Source organism: Equus caballus, chromosome 25, assembly GCF_041296265.1.
Source record: "Equus caballus isolate H_3958 breed thoroughbred chromosome 25, TB-T2T, whole genome shotgun sequence".
Classification (NCBI taxonomy): domain Eukaryota; kingdom Metazoa; phylum Chordata; class Mammalia; order Perissodactyla; family Equidae; genus Equus; species Equus caballus.
In genome coordinates, this window is record NC_091708.1 from 30,068,181 (window position 1) to 30,091,292 (window position 23,112).

At 38.1% G+C, this 23,112-nt stretch overlaps 1 long non-coding RNA gene across 3 annotated transcripts in view; it reads right to left on the reverse strand.

The window, feature by feature from the left end:
• The window catches only part of LOC111771936 (uncharacterized), a 139,366-nt gene that overhangs the window by 20,480 nt on the left and 95,774 nt on the right, over window positions 1-23,112 (reverse strand). For 2 of the 3 annotated variants that reach the window (XR_011432666.1, XR_011432667.1), the window contains one exon: window positions 9,754-9,959. The exons of the other annotated variant lie outside the window; for it this stretch is intronic. This is a non-coding gene — a long non-coding RNA (uncharacterized lncRNA). Of the gene's footprint in view, window positions 1-9,753; window positions 9,960-23,112 lie in introns of those variants that run through there. 3 annotated transcript variants of the gene reach the window in all.

Sequence of the window (23,112 nt, forward strand, 5' to 3'; positions counted from 1 at the left end):
CCTGACTCATACCCATTGCTTACTCCTCTTTTGTTCCCACTCAATACTATCATCCGTCCTAGCGGTAAAGGGCAGGCTGGGGCCAATCTCCAAGAAGGGGCTTTAACTAATAATTCTGCTAATTTTTCCAAGAGCTCACTCTGTCCAGTATGTCAGAACTCACTCTTAACACAAAGACAGTAGTTTGCCTTCACTCTGGCGTGATGCAATTTTAGTGGGAAAGAAATCAAAGAGAAGTAGTCACAATCCACTAAATCATCCCCAACCAGTCGTTTAGCTGCATGGACTACAGAAGCAGGATTTAATAAGTAGCCAACATCCGTAGATAGTGGGGTTCACCAATCTAGTGATGGCTGCTGTAACAGCAATGGGAGAATGTTCTTTCTTTGCAAACTTAGAGGCATATACCCAGGTATGGAGAAAAAGAGTTTAGAGAAAAATATCAAGTGCTTTATAAGGTATTAGCTAGTGTCATTATCATAGATTTTTAAAAATAACTAATTAGCTTTTAGCATATCCTCCCTTGCTTTAGACCCATCTTCTTGAGTGGGAGTAAGCAGGAGACTGATTTAATTATAGCGCAAGGGTTAACATATGAGAAAGGCATGGGACCTTCTCTCTACGTTCCTCCAGAGGGCAGATCCAGAACTGATGGGGTGGGGGAAACTCCAAGAAATGATTGAACTCAGTATGAGGAAGAACTTTCTGGCAGTTGGCACCATCTAAGACTAAAGCTACACTGCCTTGTGAAGCAGTAAGCTCCCCACCACTGGAGGTGCTGGCTCCCCATTTGCTGCCGTCAGAATAGTGGGAACTCTGGCATTGGGTAAAAGCAGGGAAGAGATGATCATTGTGCTTTCCTTGAAATAATAGTCTCTGGAGTCTGATAGCCTGGGTCCAATCTTGGCTGTTATGATTGCTCACTCTGAGCTTAATTCTCTAATCTTTGAAATGGGGCTAATGATAGTATATTTTCATAGGTTTGTTCCATAAATTTCCTAAGATTATGTGTATAAAGTGCTTAGCACGGTGTCTAGACATAGTAATCACTAAGTTGATATAGTTGCTTGTTGTTATTAAGGAGCTCACAACAAGGTAGGAATTTGCATAGAAATTCTCTTGGAAAAACACAATGAGTGCTCTCTTTTTCTTAGGCTGGAGCCAGATGCTAAAATACAGAAATGAATACAGCAGGTTCTTTCCCGCAGGGAACCCCCAGCATGCATGTTCTTATGTACAGGGATCTCCTAAGGATGAATTAGTCCAGGAAGAGTGCAGGCCTGGGTCTCAGGGAATGACAGTTCTGGCTGAAGCCCAATAGCTCTGCCTGGGAGAGGGCTGGTATCCTGGGTGATGGAAATAGGTGAGCCACATGGTCCTGTGCCATTTCTAGAGGGGTAGCAAGCAGGCACAGTAAACTCCAGGGGACTGTAGGCAGTCAGACCAACAAGTCCCAAGTGTTTATCTAGGAAAATCAAAGTAAATGCTAAAATCAGCCTTATGGGTAAAAAGAACTCTCAAAAAGTCAGCTGTGGGCTGGCCCTGTTGCCTAGTGGTTCAGTTTGGCATGTTCCACTTGGCCGTCCGGGTTTGGCTCCCAGACACGGAGGTGATGACCCACATACAAAATAGAGGAAGACTGGCACAAATGTTAGCTCAGGGTGAATCTTTCTCAGAGAAAAAGAAAGGTCAGCCTGTCAGTATACACAGGGTTTAGCTCGCTCCAGGTCCATGAAAATAGTAATTGAGAAAAAAACAAGCTGCAAAGAACTACAATTTGTTGAGCATTTACTAAATATCAGGTATTGCCCTAGATACTTCTTATGCATTAAAGTATTTAATCTGCTCAGTAACCTTATGAGATAGGTACCACCGTTATTATATGACCATTTTATAAAGGAGAAACTGAAGTTTGAAAAGGTTAAACTACCTACCTGGGGTCACAGGTATGCAGATGGGGAGGCTTCCAGGCTAACTATTTACCCAGGAGGGGAGGATTACTGGAGAAACATCCATTTGCTAGCCGTTTTCCCTAATCCGGAATGGTACTGACTGTTGCTTCTGGGCTTTGTGGGGACAGCTAAGCATCTGGACCTGACATCTGCTTCTGACTTGTTTTTGCCGTCTGTACCTCCCTGAGATGAATAATATGAAATGGGGAATGAGAAACAAGAACAGAAGCGGCAGTTGCCATGGAAATGCAAGAGGCTTGGTACAGCCCAGTTCTGAGAGGTAACACTCATAAAGGTATGTGAAATGGGAACATTCTCCTGTGACGGTATGTGAAGCTGCAAGGATCACAAGGAAGACCTCTTCTCCAAAAACGCTAGTTAGTTGGGCTGACCCAGGTGGGAGAACAGAAATAGCCCAGCATTCATAGGTCCAAATTCTATATGATTTCCTAGCTGTGTGATCTTGGACAAGTCATTTAACCTCTCTTGATTTCAACTTCCTTTTAGGTAACAACGTCTACTTTGTAGGATTGCTGTAAATATTAAAGGAGTTAATGATGCCAAGTGTTGAACATTAAGTCAAATATTTCAGAATATTAATATCTGACTTTCTGCGTGACCTTGGGTTTATTCTACTTGTCTTGATTGAGGTTTATCCAAGGTGAAAAATGGGCCAGAACTCAGCTTCTTTCCCGAGTTGGCAGCAGAACAGAGGTGGAAGTATTTACTCTGCCAATCTCAGCTAGGTCTGACCTTGTGGAAAATCAAACAAACAGAATCTTACTCCAAATCGCTGCAGGAATAGCACATGTAGGGGTCATTCTTTGCTCTGGCAATTATTGGCTTTCTTTCCTGGACCTTTAAAAAAATATTTCCCAGGTAAAACAAAGTCCACTGGTGTCCAGCAGAAAAGCAGAAAGCAAGAGGATGTTTCTCCTCTCCTCTCTCTTATTACTAATGCTTATCCAGGCCTGCTGATGACAAAACAGTGTCAGTGTTAGAAGGTTGGCAGCTGCAACAGTAGTGATACCTACGGCCTTCCAAAATATTCCAGACTTGTAGCAGGGGCTGCTTGGAAAACAAGTCTGGACACAGGCGGGAGAAAAGGATGTTGTGGTTGTATGGTAGTCTCTCTGTGATGCCTAATGGTACTAAACGCATTGACTGGCATGTGATACCTGCTCAGATCCTTCATGCCTCTATGCTACTCTCTCCTCTTGCGAAAAACAAAACAAGACAAAAAAAAGATCTTGTTAATATAAAATCAATGAGCTTCCAGCAGATGGATTCTAGAGAAGCCATTCGACAAGTGGGAGATGACCACTCCTCTCTTTTTTTCATAACTGTGGGTTCTTGGACAAATGACTATGTCCATGGGGTTTCTGTTTCTCCCACTGTCAAGTGAGGACAATGCTTCCTATCTTGGAAAATCATTATGGGCATAGAGACTTCCCACCAACTTATGAATCAATGAGTATGTGTTACACATTGCTCTGAGAGCTGGGGAGGCAGGGGATGAATAAGACAAAATTGTTGTCCTGGAGGAGTCTATGTTTTGCAGGAGAGTCAGACAATAAACACATATAGCAAACAAGATAATTTCAGCTACTGAGATGAGCTATGAAGCAGATAAAACAGAGTCATGTAACACAGAATGACAAGGGGTGCTACTTTGTTAAATGATTAGAGGAGGTGACTTAGGAGTTGAGGCCTGAATGGTGAGAAGGTGTCAGCTCTGCAAATATCTGAGGAAAACTCATTGTTGGGAGAAGGAATAAGTGGAAAAGCCAACAGATGGAACACAGTTTGGACTATTTGAGGGTTATGGCTAGTAGTGAACAAAGGAAATGATGAAGAGAGATGAGAGACCTTACAACTTTAGCCACAGAGAGTGACTGCCTGCCTCTCTCTCATCTCCAAAGCTAGAATCTCAGTGGCGAAAATTACTGGTTCAGCTTTAGTGAGATGTGCACTTCTTGACCTGTTGACTCTGGCTGGGGGGGTCAGGTTCATATCAGAACATGGTAGTGCCAATGGGACTCCAGCAGATGGAGTGAGGGGAAAATGTAGTTCCCAGGAAAAAAACGACTATTGTTCCCCAAATGAAAGGAGAGTGGCTGGTGCTTAAAACGAAAGCTGTTCGTTACACCAGGTTCTGTGGTTCCAAAGAAATTTGACCTTCATGACTGCCACTTGAGGTAGGTTGGGCAGGTCATCCTATAACCACCTTAGGAAAAGGAATCATATTACAGAGACTGAAGAGCCTTGTCCAAGATGACACAGGTTATAGACGGATAAACATGACAGGAAATCAGGTCTCAGGTTGAAATCCTAGGACAATGTCTTCTATTTTTTGTTTATTTATCCATTTATGTTTATTGGATATTTACTATAATTGCTATTGTCCTCCAAAAGGATTCTTTGTTCAAAGAATTTTTGAAAAACCAACCTACTATCTTTTGGAGATTCTTAACTTATATTAGCATAAAAAAACAAAGTTCTTGAAGGACAGCATTTATTAAAATTTCTTTGACCACTGAACTTGCTTTCTACTACATGAAATGCTCATCTAAATGCCTTTTAGCTGCTCCTCATTCATTTCGAAAATTTTATAACATGTATCTATTGTAAGATATAATGGAAATAACAAGGACCTGAAATCAAAACATCTGATTTAAATCCAACCTCTGTTGGGTGATCTTAGGCAAATCACCTACTATCTATACATAGGGTTCCTATTTCTTTATCTATAAAATGAAGAGAGTTAGACTAAATGAGACTAAAGTCTCTTCCTGCTTTGGTAGTCAGTAATTGTATTTCCATTCCCTAATGATATAAAAGTTACAGACTAAAAGAAATATAGTTCTTGACTTCAAGGAATTTACATTTCATTTGCAAAAGGAGAGTGTGTGCGCAAATGCATACAGGTGCACAGACACACACACAACCCAGGATCATAAACGCGTGATTATATAGTCCTAATTATAAACAACCTTGCTTGTCTCAAGGCGAGAGTAAAGATAATGTTGTTTGGTTGTTCTATGAGGAGCACAGCAACAACAGAAAAGTTACATGATTTCCCCAAGGTCACACTACATTTAATTGCAATCACTATTGCCACACGTGTCCACAGTTTGGGATCTCTACAAGTTAACACATCCTTGGAATAGAATTTACGCTGTTTGCAAAAGTGCAAAATGGACAAGGTAAGAACTAATATTTGTATAACTCTTTATAGTTTAAAAAGTCCTTTGCTTGGACCCATTTCACCCAACCTGCACAGCCCAGAGTACTAAGTGGCAGGGCTGCTTTCGTCCAACTCCATAGCTGTCTGTTTCCACTAGGCTGCCCTCACTGGCCTAATAAAAACACTGCATTCCTAGACCAAGAGGTCAGACAGGGATGATCCCCCATCTATAGTGAAATCCCAATATTTCAAGCCAAAATGAGAGAAAAGGTGCCATCTCCATTCCCTTTTCCCCTCATTATGTGAATATTTTCATCCCCAATTTTGTTTTGGCTGTCAGGATCTTTGAGATGGAAAGGGAATAAAGGATATTACAGACATAGCTCATCCTAGTAAATACTTAGGAACTCGCTTGGCATTTGCTCCTTGATGGCAGGACATGAAACATACAAACACCTTAGCTACTACCCTTAGTTTCAGGGAAAAGGGGTCTCATAGAGCTATCTGTAAAATAGAATATTACACGGCAGAGAGAATGTTTAGAAGCCAAAGACCCCAATTCCTGCAATGTGTGATGGATCCTTGGTTGATTTACTTCTTTGAGCCTCAATTTCCTAATCTGTGATAATTAGGGATAGTTTTGATATTTTAATAATCAACTGCTATTTCAAAGATTAAACAAAATAATGCTTGCCTGTGCATTTTAATATTTTTTAAACAATTATTTTATTGAGGTCATACTGACTTATAACATTGTGTAATTTCGGGTATACATTATTATATATCAGTTTTTGTGTAGACTGTATCGTGTTCACCACCAATAGTCTAGTTTTTATCCATCACCATACATACGTGCCCCTTTACCCCTTTCACCCTCCCCCTACCCCCTTCTCCTCTGGTAATCTGTTCTCCTTATCCATGTGTTTGTTTATCTTTTGCAAATGACTGAAATCACACAGTGTTTGTCTTTATCTGTCTGGCTTATTTCGCTCAGTGTAATATCCTCAAGATCTATCCATGTTCTTGCAAATGGCATCATTTTAGCTTTTTTATGACTGAGTAGCATTCCATTGTGTGTATATATATATATATATATATATATATATATATATATACCATGTCTTCTTTATCCATTCCCCCTTTGGTGGGCACTTGGGTTGCTTCCATGTCTTGGCTATTGTGAATAATGCTGAGATGATCATAGAGGGGCATATATTTCTTGGAAGTGTTGATTCCACATTTTTGGATAAATACCCAGTAGTGGGATGGCTGGGTCATATGGTATTTCTATTTTTAATTTTTTGAGAAATCTCCATACTGTTTTCCACAGTGGCTGCACCAGTTTGCCTTCCCACCAGCGGTGTATGATGTTTGAATGCATTTAAATCTTTCATGAAGGATGCAGACATGAGGAAACATCGCTTTGAGAATTAATATTACATGGATAGTGTTCAAGGAAAGTGTTTGTACAAGAGCTCAAACTTTGTTGTAACTAGATAGAGAAAGCATTGTCCCTAGGAGTCAAATACCAAAGAACAGACATAGTTTTGTTCCACGAAATTCTTCTTTGTGATTGTAATTTTTTGAAGTAGAATTTGACCTGTATTCAAGAGAGAATGTAGCTAGATATTGGAGTCAGACTGTGCAAAAGACACCAGGCATAAAGGAGAGGGATGTGAAGGAGAGAGGGAAACGAACCATCAGGATTGTACAAATCGGCCCCCAGGTGAATCAAATCCTTTCCTCAGCGGCTTCCAAGCTGTATCTGGGTAAACACATTGTCAGTTGTCAAGGTCATGTGCTCTTCCATAGCTTATCTAGCGCCCCTTGTCTAGCGCCTGTCAGTCACAGCTTCTAAGCTCTGACAATGGGGAAGCATTTAGTGGTGTGTTAGCTGTTACACCTAAGCATCTGCAAGCAATGCTACAGCAGCCACAGGCAGGGTTCGCTGAGCACTCTCCAACTGAGACCAGATTCCAAACCCCTGCCATGTAAAAAATACTGGTATCTGGCAGCAGTGTTTAAATTCCACCACCTTTGATATTTCCAAGGATAGGACACCATCCAACTGTGGTATGTTATAAGATAGCATACATGGACTTTGGGACAGACCTAGGTTTGTCAGGATAAGTGACCTCGGCCAAGTCACTGCACTTTTCTGAACTTTTCCTCTTTTGTTTTTGAGGAAGACTAACCCTGAGCTAACATCTGCTGCCAATCCTCCTCTTTTTGCTGAGGAAGACTGGCCCTGAGCTAACATCCATGCCCAGCTTCCTCTACTTTATATGTAGGACGCCTACCACAGCATGGCTTGCCAAGCGGTGCTGTGTCTGCACCCGGGATCTGAACCGGTGAACCCCGGGCCACCGAAGCAGAATGTGCGCACTTAACCAATGTGCCACTGGTCCAGGCCCATGAATTTTTCCTCTTTTAGAAAAATAATCCTCCCTTACTTGTCTGAAAGAGTTATTTTAAAAATAATGAAGGTTAACTGGTAAAAGAGATTAGTGGCTTGCTAAGGTCTCCAGTAAGTCAGTGGCCAAGCCAATATCTGAAATTGGGAATTCTGGCGGTCAGTTTAGCATCCCTTTCACCATTTCATCCAGAGGTCAGTTTGAACCAAGAAGAAATCTCAGAGTGCAAAAGAACCTGAATTTCTGTCAAGTGGTAGAATTAGCTATTTTTTGAGAATCCTTTCTATGCCCACCAGATAATTGGAACTGAAACGTTCTATGGCAAATTGATTGCTCAAAGTTGGGGCTAAAATGCTCACCCCACAAAGACAAGCTGAAAAACTCAACTTTCCAGCTGCCACAGCAGGATGAGATTTCCATAATGCTGCACACTTACAGAGGAGGAGGGACACAGACACAGCTTTGCAATCGAGAAGTTAACAAAGCCCTTCCTCGCTTGGTTCCCACATCATAAGAACCTCTATACTGGTGCTTCTTAGACTTTGTGTTGAAACAACATGGAAGATTTTTTTCTACTTCATCACAGACTTTTATTTAAGTAAAATACAATGACGGCAAATTGAGAAATGAAATAAAAAATAGACAGACAAAATACAAGGCCAAATTTTGTTGTGTTAGATTCAACAGAAATAAAATTGCTTTGTCAAATGGTTGTAAAAGTTTCCAGAGTCTCTCTCTAAATTTCTAACATCCATGCCCAACTTCCTCTACTTTATACATGGGACGCCTACCACAGCATGGCTTGCCAAGCGGTGCCATGTCCGCACCCGGGATACGAACTGGCAAACCCCGGGCCGCCGAAGCAGGACGTGCACACTTAACCAATTTCATGAGACAAGTATCGTGACATAGGCAGGTTATAGTCTGTGGGTCAGCATCAGTCTGTGGACTGCCCATTGAGTAGTTCTGCTCTGTATCACTGGAGAGCAGGAGCCCTGAGCATTCTGGACCAGGAGCCCTGGAGGAACAGGTGTGGGTAATTACAAGATCATTAATATGCTCATGATTTATATGTGTATTATGTTTATTGTTTATTTCCTGCCTTGGGAATGTAAGCTCCATGCAGGGAGTGATTTTTGTGTATTTTGTACAGTAGTTGTCCCCAGAGCTAGAATAGGGACTGGTGCACCACAGCCCCTCAAAGAATATTTGCATATAAATGTGTGGATGATGCAAGGAGGGGTGAGAAGAGAGGTAGTGAGGAAAATAAACATCAAAATAAAAACACCCACACTTTCCCATATGAGGAAAGTTAATACTAAGAAAATTAGCCAACACATGTTAACCAATAATCAAAACATGAATTCAGCATGAATTAAAATAATTCTGCAAAACGTTTGACAAAGATTCATAATAAGAATGCGTAGGTTGATCACAGAGGAAAAAAATACTTGGATCACATCAGAAATTAGGAAACAAGCAAAAATATGAAACTGGAGAACGTGGACATAAAAAAGAACCAATTAGGAAATTTGAAAATGGATACATTTAAATAGAAAACGTAAAGAATGGAATAAATCCTAGTTAATAAACAATTAAAAATAATGATTTGGGATGGAGTAATAAGCACCTCACTCAGAATTCTCCAACAGAGAAGCAACTAAGGAAGAAAAAGAAAGCGATATCAAGAAGGACTTGAGAAGTTCCAACTTAGGCCCAATAAGAGTTCCTGGAGACTTACCGGAGAAAAAGGGAGGAGATACATTTGAAGAGGTAATTACTGGCCTTTCACAGAACTGAAGGAACACAAGTCCGTAGATCAAAAGATCCACAGGGAGGGCCAGCCCAGTGGTGTAGTGGTTAAGTTCATGTGCTCCATTTTGGCGGCCTGGGGTTTGCAGATCCAGATCCTGGGTGCAGACCTGCACACCACTCATCAGCCATGCTGTGGCAGCGTCCCACATACAAAATAGAGGAAGACTGGCACAGCTGTTAGCTCAGGGACAATCTTCCTCAAGTGAAAAAAGGGGAAGATTGGCAATAGATGTTAGCTAAGGGCCAAATCTTCCTCACTAAAAAAAAAAAAAGATCCACAGAGAAGAATTTGTTGTTGTTAGGACCTCAAGTGGTTTCTGACCCCTGGCACCCCTGCGGACGGTAAAGCAGAACCCTGCCCGGCCTTTTTGTGCCATCCTCTTACCTTCTGGGACTATATCAGACAGTGCTCCACTGCTATTCATAGGGTCTTCAAGGTCCATTTTTTTGCAAGTGGTGGCCGGGTCCTTCTTCCTAGTCTGTCTTAATCTGGAAGCTCTACTGACACCTGTCCACCATGAGTGACACTGCTGGTATTTGAAATCCTGGTGGCATAGCTTTCAGCATCACAGTAACACCATTGTAGGACAACTGACAGACAGGACAGAGAAGAATAAAGTATACAAAATCAACACCTACTCACTGAATGAAATGTGGAAAAACTAAGGCAAAAATACAACCTCAAAAACTGCAAGGCAGACTGGGCTCAGAGTAGTAGAATTTAGACTGACTAGAGATTTCTTTTTCCCCTTTGGCAATGAGGATGCCCAAAGACCAAGGAGTCATACCTCACTGCATTATGGGAAAGCATGTATCAGCCCAGAATTTTACCTCCAGCTAAACTTTTAGTCAAGTTTGAAGGCAGGAAAAAGCATTTTTTTTAAATGAGAAGATTAAAAGAAGTTAACACTGTCGAATTTTCTCTAGAAGAAAAAAATGCAGGATTTTTATAAAAAAGGAAATGCTAACCCAGAATGAAAATGTGGGATATAAGAAACAATGGTAAAAGTTAAAAAAGAAAATAATAGAAAAATTTCTGTGAGCACAGAAATTGATGAAATACCAGTACATTTGACTAACTGAATGTAAAATTAATAATTATGTTTCTGTGAAAAATGTAAAACAAACTCTAAAGAATAATTATCATAATGAGAGCTGAAGTTCAGTGGTAAATAATGTGTTCTAAGATATTTGCCATGTTCAGGAAAATATTTTAAAATTCTGAATACTTTTAGACATGGTTAAAAAATTCTAATTATTTATGTATGTGAAAAAATACACTCCTAAAACATCAGATGAGAATAACAAATATAGAAAATGTATCACAACTAGCAGAATCAAGAAAAGGAAAGGAAAAAAAAGAAGGTAGAAATAAGTCTAAATATATCTGTAGTCACTATTAGTGTAAATGAATAAAATTTGGCATTACAAGAGATATTCTCAGAATGGATTTTTAAAAATCCAGTTATAGGGGCTGGCCCCGTGGCCGAGTGGTTACGTTCGCGCGCTCCGCTGCAGGCGGCCCAGTGTTTCGTCGGTTCGAATCCTGGGCGCGGACATGGCACTGCTCGTCAGACCACGCTGAGGCAGCGTCCCACATGCCACAGCTAGAGGAACCCACAACGAAGAATACACAACTATGTACCGGGGGGCTTTGGGGAGAAAAAGGAAAAAATAAAATCTTTAAAAAAAAAAAAATCCAGTTATAATGTTCCTTAAATGAGATCCACTTAAAGCAAAATCACACAATAAGTTTGAAAAATAAAGTAAATGAAATATTACGCAAGTACTAATGCAATGAAATATAATTAGGCAACATACCAGCAAAATGAAACCTACGGTAAAAACATTTCTAGAGATAACGAAATACATTACCTAATAGTAAAATTTAAAAATTACTAAGCAAAAGTGATTTAAAGCATATGATTCATGTAACAACATATCCATATCCTCAAAATATAAAAGCAAAATTGATATTATTTTTTCCAAAATGGGCAAACATCCTATCATTAGTGGGAGATTTTACAATATCTTGATCAGAAACTGATAGATTAACAGACAAAATAGTAAACAGAATTAACAATCTTTGTCATATATGTGTGTGTATTTATTCTTAAATATGTAGATATATATATTTATATATGATAATATAATTATCTAAAATAATTTTTAATTTTTATTAAAATTAATATAATTTTTCTAAATATAATTTTAAGATATGCAAAGCAATGTAATTTTTAGTTTATATGTTTTTCTAAAATATGCAATATAAAATTTTCTAAAATGATAATTTTAGAATTTATATTTATAATTATAATTATTATAATTATATATATTTATATATGATAATTATAATATATAATTAATATGAAATTTTATGTTATATATACTGTATAATATTATGTATAAAATATATTATATTTTGTTATTATAATATATTATAATAATGATAATATATTAATATATAATACATATTAATATATTTTTTCTAAAATATGCAAAGTACACATATATAACAGATGTATCTGACTATCTATACATATGCATTTAGTGACATGCATGGTCATAAAGAAATTATCAAATATTTCCAAGAATTGATTCTGATAGACCACATTTTCTTTTTTCGATGCAAATCATTTAGACATTGACAATGAAACAGTGGAAGCATACTGTTACTTTAGATTTGGTAACTAAGATGAGGGAAGGGAAACATTTATTTTGAGCAGTGGTTCTATCATTGACTGAACATTGGAATCATCCAGGGAACTATGATAAACACTGATGCCTGGATCTCACCCCCAGCTCTTCTGATGAAACCGGTCTCTGGGCTGTGTAACCTGGGATTTTCATGTGTAGTCAAACCCGAGTACCACTGATTTAGGGTCTGGCAACATTTGTACCCTGTATGTGTTAAAGCCTTTAAAGATGGTATCCCAAAGACAAATGCTTTTGTTTCTCTTCAAGAATTACCCAGATACAATCTTCATTGAAAGCCAAGTGGCTGGTGATGCAGTCACCACAGCAGCTGTCAAAGTGCCTTCAGTCGCTGTGACCAAATTCCTCCCTCTGTCCTTTATTTCCTTGTTTTCTTATCAGGCACACATCTTAATTGACCCTTACACAGAAGGCATCTGACTGTGAGTTGCTGTGATCTCCCTGTGTGAAGGGGTCTGAGTCAATCATTTTGCCCATCTTCTCATTGGAAAGAAAGTAGCAGACACACTGAAGCATCTCTCCTTGGTCTAATCAGAAGGCCAAACATGCCAGGGATGAAGTTCTCCCTGAAAAAGAGTTAAATCCAAATATTCCGGAGTTGGCCAAAAGCAAAGATTAATGGCTGAGATTTTCAGTAACATAATTCTATACAGTTGGATAAATTGCAAGTAATAACATATAATGAATGAATATGTGTGCATTGAAATTAGACATATTGGCAACAAGTCCAAGCTCAGTTAATTATGAAGTTTGTGACAGTGGGCCCATTACTCATTTGTAAAATTTGTGACATATCAATGAGATGATATAGTAAAGTGCTCATCTCAGTGCCTGACACATAGTGTGTGGTACGTGGTATGCATTATTATTGTTATTGTCATAATTATTCAGTAATTTTCCAAAGGTACATACACCAAGGGTAATGCTGGCTGTCAGTTTTTGAAAACTAATGTATCTTTCTTTCATAAGAGGGGTGATAGGATGGGCCTGGAACTATGAGATGTGTCTTAGAAAGTTAGAAATATAAATATGTAAGTCCAGAGAGGGAGAGAGACTTTTAGCATTGAAACACCTCAGCGACACTATTTCCAGGTTTCTATGGACAGTGATGTCCCTTAAGAAAGGATCACTCCAATGGGGCAAAGTACTCTAAAGCTTCAGTGTGGTGACCGGTAGATGATACTGTGTTCATGCCATTACCGCAACCAGGGGAACAAAAAAGCATTTAAACTTAAAGTGGCCCAGGGCGCTGAAGCAGAAAGCTGTACCTCTTATCATCTTCTCCCTGGGATTTGCATCTCTTTTCCCCAATAAGATGTGGATAGACACCTATGCATGCTGCCACTTCCTCCTCTAACACTGCAACCTACAAACTGAGATGTCATGACTTTCATGTTTTAATGTGGGCTTTACACTTTACTCTCTTTTTTGAAAATCTATCCATTTCTAAGACTGCATTCTAAGTCTTTCTTCCTACTTTGTTATGTTCAAAGTTTTCTCTTTTCTATTGCGTAAGATACACAGGACATATTGTTTTCCTCTGTTCTGCATGAAGGCTTGTATCTCATGCAATAACACCTCTTTATTAGGCAACAAGTATTCGTTGAGTACCTACTATGTACACTGTACTATGTGTCAGGGATGTGGGAAGCAAGATAGAGTGCCTGACCTCAAGAAGAACATAGTCTAGTGGAAAAACAATGGAGACAGGTTATGATGGGAATGCAGAGAACAGGAGCCCAACCCGGACTTGAGGCAAGGATGGCTGCCTGGGAGTGGGTGAGGTTGGCTTTGAGCTGAAGAATAGTTAAGAGTTAACCAGCTGAGGGGGAAGAGTGTTCCAAGCAGAAGGAAGACGTCTTCAGAGGTCTGGAGAGGAGGAAATGAAGTAGGTTTTCCAGCATGAGACCTTCTATGAAGGCCATTTGATGCAAAGGTAGGGTGTTTAGCCCTTGTCCTGAATTAATGAAACACTGTTAGAGCTGTGCTGTCCTAAGGTAGCCACTAGCCTTGCGGGACTATTGAGCATTTGAACTATTGAAATGTGCTGAAACTAAAATGTAAACCAATTTCAAAGACTCAGTACTACTCAGAATATAAACTAGCTCATTAATAAATATTATATTGACTACATATTAAAATAACATTTTTGATACATTGAGATACATAAAACTATTACTAATATTAATTTTACTTTGTTTATTTTTACTATTTAAAATTTGGCCACTAGAAAAATTAAAATTATATGTGTGGCTTGCATTATATTTCTACTCAACAGTGCTTCACTAGAGGCTTTTAAAAGACGGACTATGTGATCATCTTTAATAATATTTTTCAGAGATGGATATTTCCTTAATATGACAAATATCCTGCTTAATGGAAACACTAAACACTAAAAGCACTTGCATTACAGTTACAAACAAAGATCTCACCACCATCAACAACAACAAAACTCACGACTATTAGTTAATATTATTTTGCAGATGCTAGACACTGCCATGGGACAAGAGAAGGAATTAAAGATATAAACATTGGGAATAAATATGTAAAATTGTCACTATTGCAGATAATATGATTACGTACTTGGAAAAGCTAAGAGAATAAAGTGGAAATTATTACAAATAATCAGAGAATTCAATAAAGTAGATTGGAACCATGTTAATATACTGAAATCAATAACTTTCAGAATACAAATAACACACAGAACAGTTAGAAAATATAAGAGAAGAAAAGACTCAGTTTAAGATAGCAACAAATAAGAAATGCCCAAGATCTGTATGAAGGGAAACTGTAAAACGTTTTTGAAGACTTGAACAAATAGAAAGACAGACCATGTTCTTGGATAGGAAAACTCAATATTTTTAATTAAACTTTTTATTTTGAAGTGACTGTAGATTCATATATTGTTGTAAGAAGTAATACAGAAAGATCCTGGCTACATTTTTCCCAGTTTCCTCCAATAATAGTATATTGCAAAACTATAGTACAATATCACAAACAGGATACTGACATTGACACAATCAAGACACAGGACATGTCCATCAACACAAAACAACATGTCTGTCATGTTGACCTTTTACAGCCACATTCACTTCCATTTCCCCTCCTTCCATCCCTACCCCCTGGCAACAACTGATCTGCTCTCCATTTCTTTAATTTTATCATTTCAAGAAAGTTACATGAATGAAGTCGTGTAGTATGCAATCTTTTGGGATGGGATTTTTCACTCAGCATAATTGTCTGAAGATTTATCCAGAGATGTGTGTATCAATAGTTTATCCCTTTTATTGCTGAGTTATATCACATGGTACAGGTGTAAAATAGTTTGTTTAACCATTCATTCATTGATAGATACCTGGGTTGTTTCTAGTTTGTGGCTATTATGAATAAAGTTGCTATGAACTTTTATGCACAGATTTTGGTGTGATCATAAATGTTTATTTCTCTAGGATAAACGCCCAGCAGCTCAATTACTGAGTCTTTTGGTGGTTGCATGTTTAGTTTTTAAAGAAACTGTCAAAATACTTTCCAGAGTTGCGGCTGGCCCAGTGGCGGAGAGGTTAACTTTGCGTTCTCTGCTTTCGGCAGCCTGGTGTTCACCGGTTCGGATCCCGGGTACAGACATGGCACCACTTGTCAAGCCATGCTGTGGCAGGCGTCCCACATACAAAGTAGAGGAAGATGGGTACGGATGTCAGCTCAGGGCCAATCTTTCTCAGCAAAAAGAGGAGGACTGGCGGTGGATGTTAGCTCAGGGCTAATCTTCTTCTTCAAAAATGAATTTTTCCAGAGTGATTGTACCATTTTCCATTCCCACCAGCAATGTATGAATGACTCAGTCTCTTCACATCTTTACCAGCATTTGATGTCACTATTTTTTATTTTAGTCATTCTGGTAGGTGTGTAGAGGTATTACATTGTAGTTTTAATTTGCAATTCCCTGACGGATAATGATGCTGAAATATTTTTCATGTCCTTATTTGTCATATGCATGTTGTATTTGGTAAATATCTCATGTCTTTTCCGTATTTTCTAAATGGATTTTTTTTTTCTCTTGAGTTGTGAAGATTCTTTATATATTCTAGAAACTAGTCCTTGGTTGAATATATGTCTTGCAAATATTTTCACTCAGTCTGTAGCTTGTCTTTTCATCCTTTTAACAAGTCTTTTGCAGAAAAAAGTCTTAAACGTGAATGAAATCTGATTGACAAATTTATGATTCTTTCCCGTTTCCTGTTATGGGTTGTACTTTTGGTACCAAGTTGAACTTTTCACTTAGCGTTAGGTGTTCCATGAATTTTAAAGCTCTTTTATTTGATGCCTACACATTTGTATAAGAACTCTTTGCTTAGGTCTAGATCCCAGAGATCTTCTCCTATGTTTTTTCTAAAAGTTTTATAGTTTTACATTTTACATTTAGGTCTGTGATCTATTTTGAGCTAACTTTTTAAGATGTGTGGTTTTGGTTGAGGTTCTAGTCCCTTTTTTTCTTGGCCTGTGGATGTCCAATTACTCCACCACCATTTGTTGGAAAGGCTATCCTTCCTCTGCTGAATTGCTTTTGCACCTTTGTCAAAAATCAGTTGGCCATATTTGTGTGGATCTATTTCTTGGTTCTTTATTGTATTTCCTTGATCAGTGTGTCTATTTCTCCACCAATATTACACATTTGTGGTTACTGTGGCTATAATAATAAATCTTGCAGCCAGGTAGACTGGTTTCTTTCACTTTCTTCTTTTTTCAAAAGTATTTTAACTATTCTAGTTCCTTTGCCCTTTCATGTAAGTTTCAGAATAATCTTGTCTATACCTACAAAATTCTTGCCGAGATTTTGATAGGAATTCTGTTACACCTGCATGTCAATTTGGAGAGAACTGACATCTTTGCTATCTTGGATCTCCCAATCCATAAACACGGTGCCTTAATTAAATCTTCTTTGATTTCTTCCATTAGTGTTTGATAGTTTTCAGTATAGACAAGTCCTGTACATGTTTTGTTAGATTTAAACTGACTTTACCTTTATTTTAGTGATTGTGAATAGTATTGTATTTTTAATTTTGATGTCCGATCATGTCATCTGCAAATAGAGACAATTTTACTTCTTCTTTTCCAATGTATTTGACTTTTATTTCATTTTCTTGCTATCTTGTGCTGGCTAGAACTTTCAGTGCTATGTTTAACAGAAGTAAAGAGAGTGGACATCCTTGCCTTCCTCCTGTTCTTAGGGGGAAAGCAATGTCTTTCAAAATTAAGTATAATATTAGCTGTAGTTTGATTTTGCTTTGTTTTATATTTCGCATATTTTTAAAATCAAATTAAGGAATTTCCCTTCTATTCCTATTTTTTTCTGATAGTTTTCAAAGAATGAATGGGCATTAAATTTTGTCAAATGCTTTTTTTTGCATCAATTGACACGATCATGTGATCTCTCTTTATTAGCCTGTTGATATGGTGAATTACTTTGGTTGATTTTGAATATCAAACCAGCCGTGTGTCTCTGGAATAAATTCCACTTGATTATGATGTATAATTCTTTTTTGTATGTTGCTAAATTCTATTTGCTAATGTTTTTTTAAAATTCTTTGCATTTTATTCATAAGGAAAATTTGCCTGTAGCTTTCTTCTTTTTATGTATACTGTGTGGGTTTGGTATCAGACTAATATTAACTTCATAAAAAGAATTGTAAAGTGTTCCCCTCTCTTCTATTTTCTGGGAGACGTGTGGAATTGGTGTTAATTCTTTCAGTGTTGGGTAGAATTCTCCAATGAAAGCCCCTAGGTCTGAATATTTATTTTGGGAGATTTTAATTATGAATTCAATTTCCTTAATAACTTAAAAAGCATTTAAATTATCTTTTTCATATTGGGTGAAACATGGTAGTTCATGCATTCAAAGGAATTGGTCTTCCTCATTTGCATTGTCAAATTTATGTCTGTAGAGTTGCTTACAGTATTCTCTTATTATCCTTTTGCTGTCTTCCAGGATCTTTAGTGACACTCTTTGATTCATGATATTAGTAATTTGTGTCCTTTTGTCCTCTTTTGCTAAAGGTTTGTCGATTTCATTGCTGTCTATAAAAAATCAAATTTCTGTTTCATTGACTTTTCTCAATTGTTTCTGCTTTCAATTTCATTAATTTCTGCTCTTCTTTTTATTATTTCTTTCTGTCTACTTGCTTTGGGTTTATTTTGCTCTTCCTTTTCTCTGTTCTTGAGGTGGGAATGGCAATTATTTATTTGAAGCTTTTCCCCTTTTTTAATATAAGTATTTAGAGCTGTGAATTTCCCTCTCTTTGCTACTTTGTCTCGCACAAATACTGATATACTCTATTTTTGTTTTGATTGAGTTCAATATAGTTTTTCATTTCCCTTGAGACTTCTATTTCAAGTGTTTGAAGATAGTCTTGTGGTCTTTTTTCTATCAATTATTTTTTTTCTTTTTGAGGAAGATTAGCCCTGAGCTAACATCTGCTGCCAATCCTCCTCTTTTGCTGAGGAAGACTGGCCCTGAGCTAACATCTATGCCCATCTTCCTCTACTTTATATGTGGGACACCTGCCACAGCATGGCTTGCCAAGCAGTGCCATGTCCACACCCGGGATCCAAACTGGCAAACCCCAGGCAGCCGAAGCGGAACGTGCACACTTAACCACTGCGCCACTGGGCCAGCCTTTATCATTGATTTTTAATTTGATTCTGATGTGGGCAGAGAATGCACCCTATGTGTTTTCAATCCTTTTAATAAATGAGTTGAGGTTTGTTTTATTTCCAAGGATATGGTCTACCTTGGTGTATGTTTAATGAGTGCTTGGGAAAAAAATGTGTATTCGGAAGTGTGTAACGTTATATTAATTTCAATTAGACCCTGTTTCTGACGGCATTGAGTTATTCTATATCCTTGTTGATTTTTGTCTAATTATTCATCAAGTGCTTAGAAATCAGTGTTGCAGTCTCTGACTATAATTGTAGATTTGTGTATTTCTCCTTTCAGTTCTCTCAGTTTTCGCTTCATATTTTGCAACTCCACTGTTTGATGCATTACATTTAGGGCTGGTATATGTTCTTGGTGGATTGATCTTTTATCACTACAAAATCTCTCTCTGTTTTTCATAGTTGTCTTTGCTCTGAAGTCTATTTATCTGCTATTAATATAGTCACTCCTGCATTGTCTCAATTGATGTTTGCATTTTTTCATCATTTTACTTTTGTGTGTGTGTGTGTGTGAGGAAGATTGACCCTGAGCTATTATCTGTTGCCAATATTCCTCTTTTTGCTTGAGGAAGATTGTCCCTGAGCTAACATCTGTGCCAGTCTTCCTCTACTTTGTATATGGGATGCCACCACAGCATGGCTTGATGAGTGGTATGTAGATCCGTGCCCAGGATCCGAACAGCTAAACCCTTGGCAGCTGAAGTGGAGGCACAAACTTAACCACTACGCCACTGGGCAGGCTCCCATCATTTTACTTTTCACCTACCTGTACCATTATATTTGAAGTTAGTTTCTTGTACACAACACACAGATGGCACACATTTTTAAATCCACTCTGCCAATCTCTTTTGATTGATGTATTCAGACTATTTAAATATGATAGATTGGGGTTTGTCTTCCATTTGATATTTTGTCTTCTATTTATCTCTCTTTTGTCTTCTTTTTTATTTTTCCTACCTTCCTGTGGGTTACTTGACCATTTTAAAATTCCATTTTGACTCACCCATTGTGGTTTTGAGTGGTTGCTCTAGATATTATATTGTATTATTTCTTTTCTTTCAGCACTTAAAAAATGTTGTGACACTTCTGTCCAGTCTCCATAGTCTCTGATGCGAACTCCGCTGTTTCTCAGACTGTTTCCTGCCATAGCTAAGGTGTTAGTTCTCTCACTGTTTCAAGAATGGCTTTGTATTGTTTTCCAGAATTATTTCTTTTAGAAGTTTGGCCATAGTGTGTCTTTATGTGGATTTACTTGAGTTTATCCTGTTTGAGGCTTGCTTGGCTCTTTGTTTTTATTATTTTACTGAGGTCATATTACTTTATAACGTTATGTACATTTCAGGTGTACATTATTATATTTCAGTTTCTGTATAGACTGCATTGTGTTCACTGCCAGCAGTCTAGTTTTTATCCATCACCGTACATGTCTTTCCCTTTACTCTTTTTGCCCTCCTCCTCACTCTCTCCCCCTCTGGAAACCACTAATCTGTTCTCCTTCTCCCTGTGTTTGTTTATCTTCCACAGATGAGTGAAACCATACAGTGTTTGTATTTCTCTGTCTGGCTTATTTCACTTAACATCATACCCTCAAAGTCATCTATGTTGTTGCAAATGGCACAATTTTGTCTTTTTTATGACTGAGTAGTATTCCATTGTGAATGAATATATATACCACATCTTCTTTATCCATTCATCAATTGATGGGCATGTGGGTTGCTTCCATGTTTTGGCTATTGTGGATAATGCTGCGATGAACATAGGGATGCATTAATCTCTTTGAATGTTGATTTCATGTTCTTTGGATAAATATCCAGTAGTGGGATAGCGGGATCATATGGTACTTCTATTTTTAATTTTTTAAGAAATCTCCACACTGTTTTCCATAGTGGCGACACCAGTTTGCATTCCCACCACAGTATATGAGGGTTCCCTTTTCTTTATCTCCTCTCCAACATTTGCTGTTTTTTGTCTTGGTAATTGTGTACCTGTCACATTCTGACAGGTTTAAGATGATATCTCATTGTAGTTTTGATTTGCTTTTCACTAATAATTAGCGATGTTACACATCTTTTCATGTGCCTGTTGGCTATCTGTATGTCTTCCTTGGAAAAATGTCTGTTCATATCCTCTGCCTATTTTGTGATTGGGTTTTGCTGTTGTTGTTGTTGAGTTGTATGAGTTCTTTACATAATTTGGTAATCACCCCCCTGTTGGATATATCATTTGCAAATATTTTCTCCCACTTGGTGGGTTGTCTTTTCATTTTTTTCATCATTTCCTTTGCCTTGCAGAGCTGTTTAGTCTGATGTAGTCATATTTGTTTATTTTTTCTTTTGTTTCCCTTGCCTGAGTAGACACGGTATTCAAAAAGACACTGCCAAGACCCATGTCTGATACTGAAAGCTATGCAACTGGTATTTCAAATAAGGGCCACCTATGGTGGACAGGTTTCAGTGGAGCTTCCAGATTAAGACAGACTAGGAAGAAGGACCTGACCACTCGCTTCTGAAAAACTTGGCCATGAAAACTCTATGAGTAACAGCAGAGCATTGTCTGATACAGCGCTGGAAGGTGAGAGGATGGCGCAAAAAGACGAGGCAGGGTTCCGCTCTGCTGTAAACAGTGGCACTAGGAGTCAGAATCGACTCCACGGCACCAACAACAACAAACACTATCTACACACTATGTGACACATAAGAGATACTTAATAAAGGAAAGTTATAATTAGATTTTTTTCTTTCTTGTATTTATAACAATACATACACTCAACTAAAGTCTTACTTTATAAAAAATAGAATCATACTATACAACTATAAAAACTGTTCTGCAAATTTTGGCCTTAATTTAAAACATTATGAGCACTTTTCCATGACATTAAATCAATTTTTAAAATGGCTAAGGACTGATCCTTTGTGTGCAAGTACTGTGATTTATGTCATTATTGCCCCAGACAGGCACTATTAGCTTATTTCTAACACTATATTCTTACAAATAAGGCTGAGTGAACCCCTTAGACCTATATTTTTTGCACTTATTCTATAGAATGTTTTCCTATATTATTTTTATTTTTATTTAGGGGGTCTGGAAGTTTAATTATTAAGTGAATTTCCTCTCAGAAGTCAGCAAAACTTCTCAGAATTCTTTGCCTCCCATTTCAAGATGAGGCCACTTGAAGGTATTCCTCTGTAGGACTAGAGGATGAAAATCATCAGAGTGACCCTAGTGGAGAATGTCCTGGTCTCTGCAATTTCTCTAATCACTCTCTTCAGCTTGATCGATGCTGAAGCAGATAGATGCCTGTTGGCTGGGTAATTTCTACAGAGCTATAAGGGTAGATCATTTTTAAGTGAGCAAAAGTCGAGCAGCACATTTTGGTAATGAGGTGGGGAGTAGAATAACGAGCAGAGTTCAGGGTATGAAAACATCATGATGAAGGGAGCTGCTTTTGAGCAGAATGACTAGGAGAGTGATGAAGGAGCAATGTTGGGAATGAAATGATCCCAGGCACAGTAGACAGAGCATGGAACCACAGAGCTTGGATGGGCTTTCAGAGGTCACCTAGTCCTTTCTCTCCTTCTAGGTAGAATTACCGATGGCTAGAGTGGGAAGGAATCTAGAGACCCACGGATCTGTGCCAATCAAGAGGAGTCTGTGCCACCCACAGATACGGCTTTGGGGATTCAAGAAGTCTATGAGCATTTTCTTTGGAAGAGTTTTAAATCAACAAAGCAAATCAAACAAACAAAAAAACAGCAGAATGATATAGCAAACAACCATCTAATCGGTTGTTCAGAGTTAACAAATATTTAGATTTTGTTATTTTACCTTAAGCTTAAGAAATACAACATTACTGGTAAAATTGTAGATGCTGCTTCTCACAGCTCCCTATCCTTTCAATCCACCAAAACGTTATATGCATGAGTGTGTGTGTGCATAGAGTCAGCAAAAATGGCTGGCATGCATTTCTCCCTGTCTTGCATGCTCCTACCACCATTCATATGGAGAGATGGAGTCTATTTCCCCTCCCGTTGAATCTGGGTTTGTGACCTGTATTGACCAATAGAATATTGAGAAGAAGTGACATTTGGGGCCTCCTGACCCCAGGCCTTCAGAAGTGTGAAAGCTTCTGATTCCCCTCTCTGCAAAGCCAGCTGTCGTGTAAGAAGGCCAACTAGGCTGATATCATTATTTAGAGGGGAAACCCAAGCTAGTCCCATGAAAGGTCACGTGGGAGAACATCGAGGTTCCTGATATATGAACAAATTCTTCTTGGAACTTCTAGCCCAGTTTATCTGCCAACTGAATTATTTTAAACCAT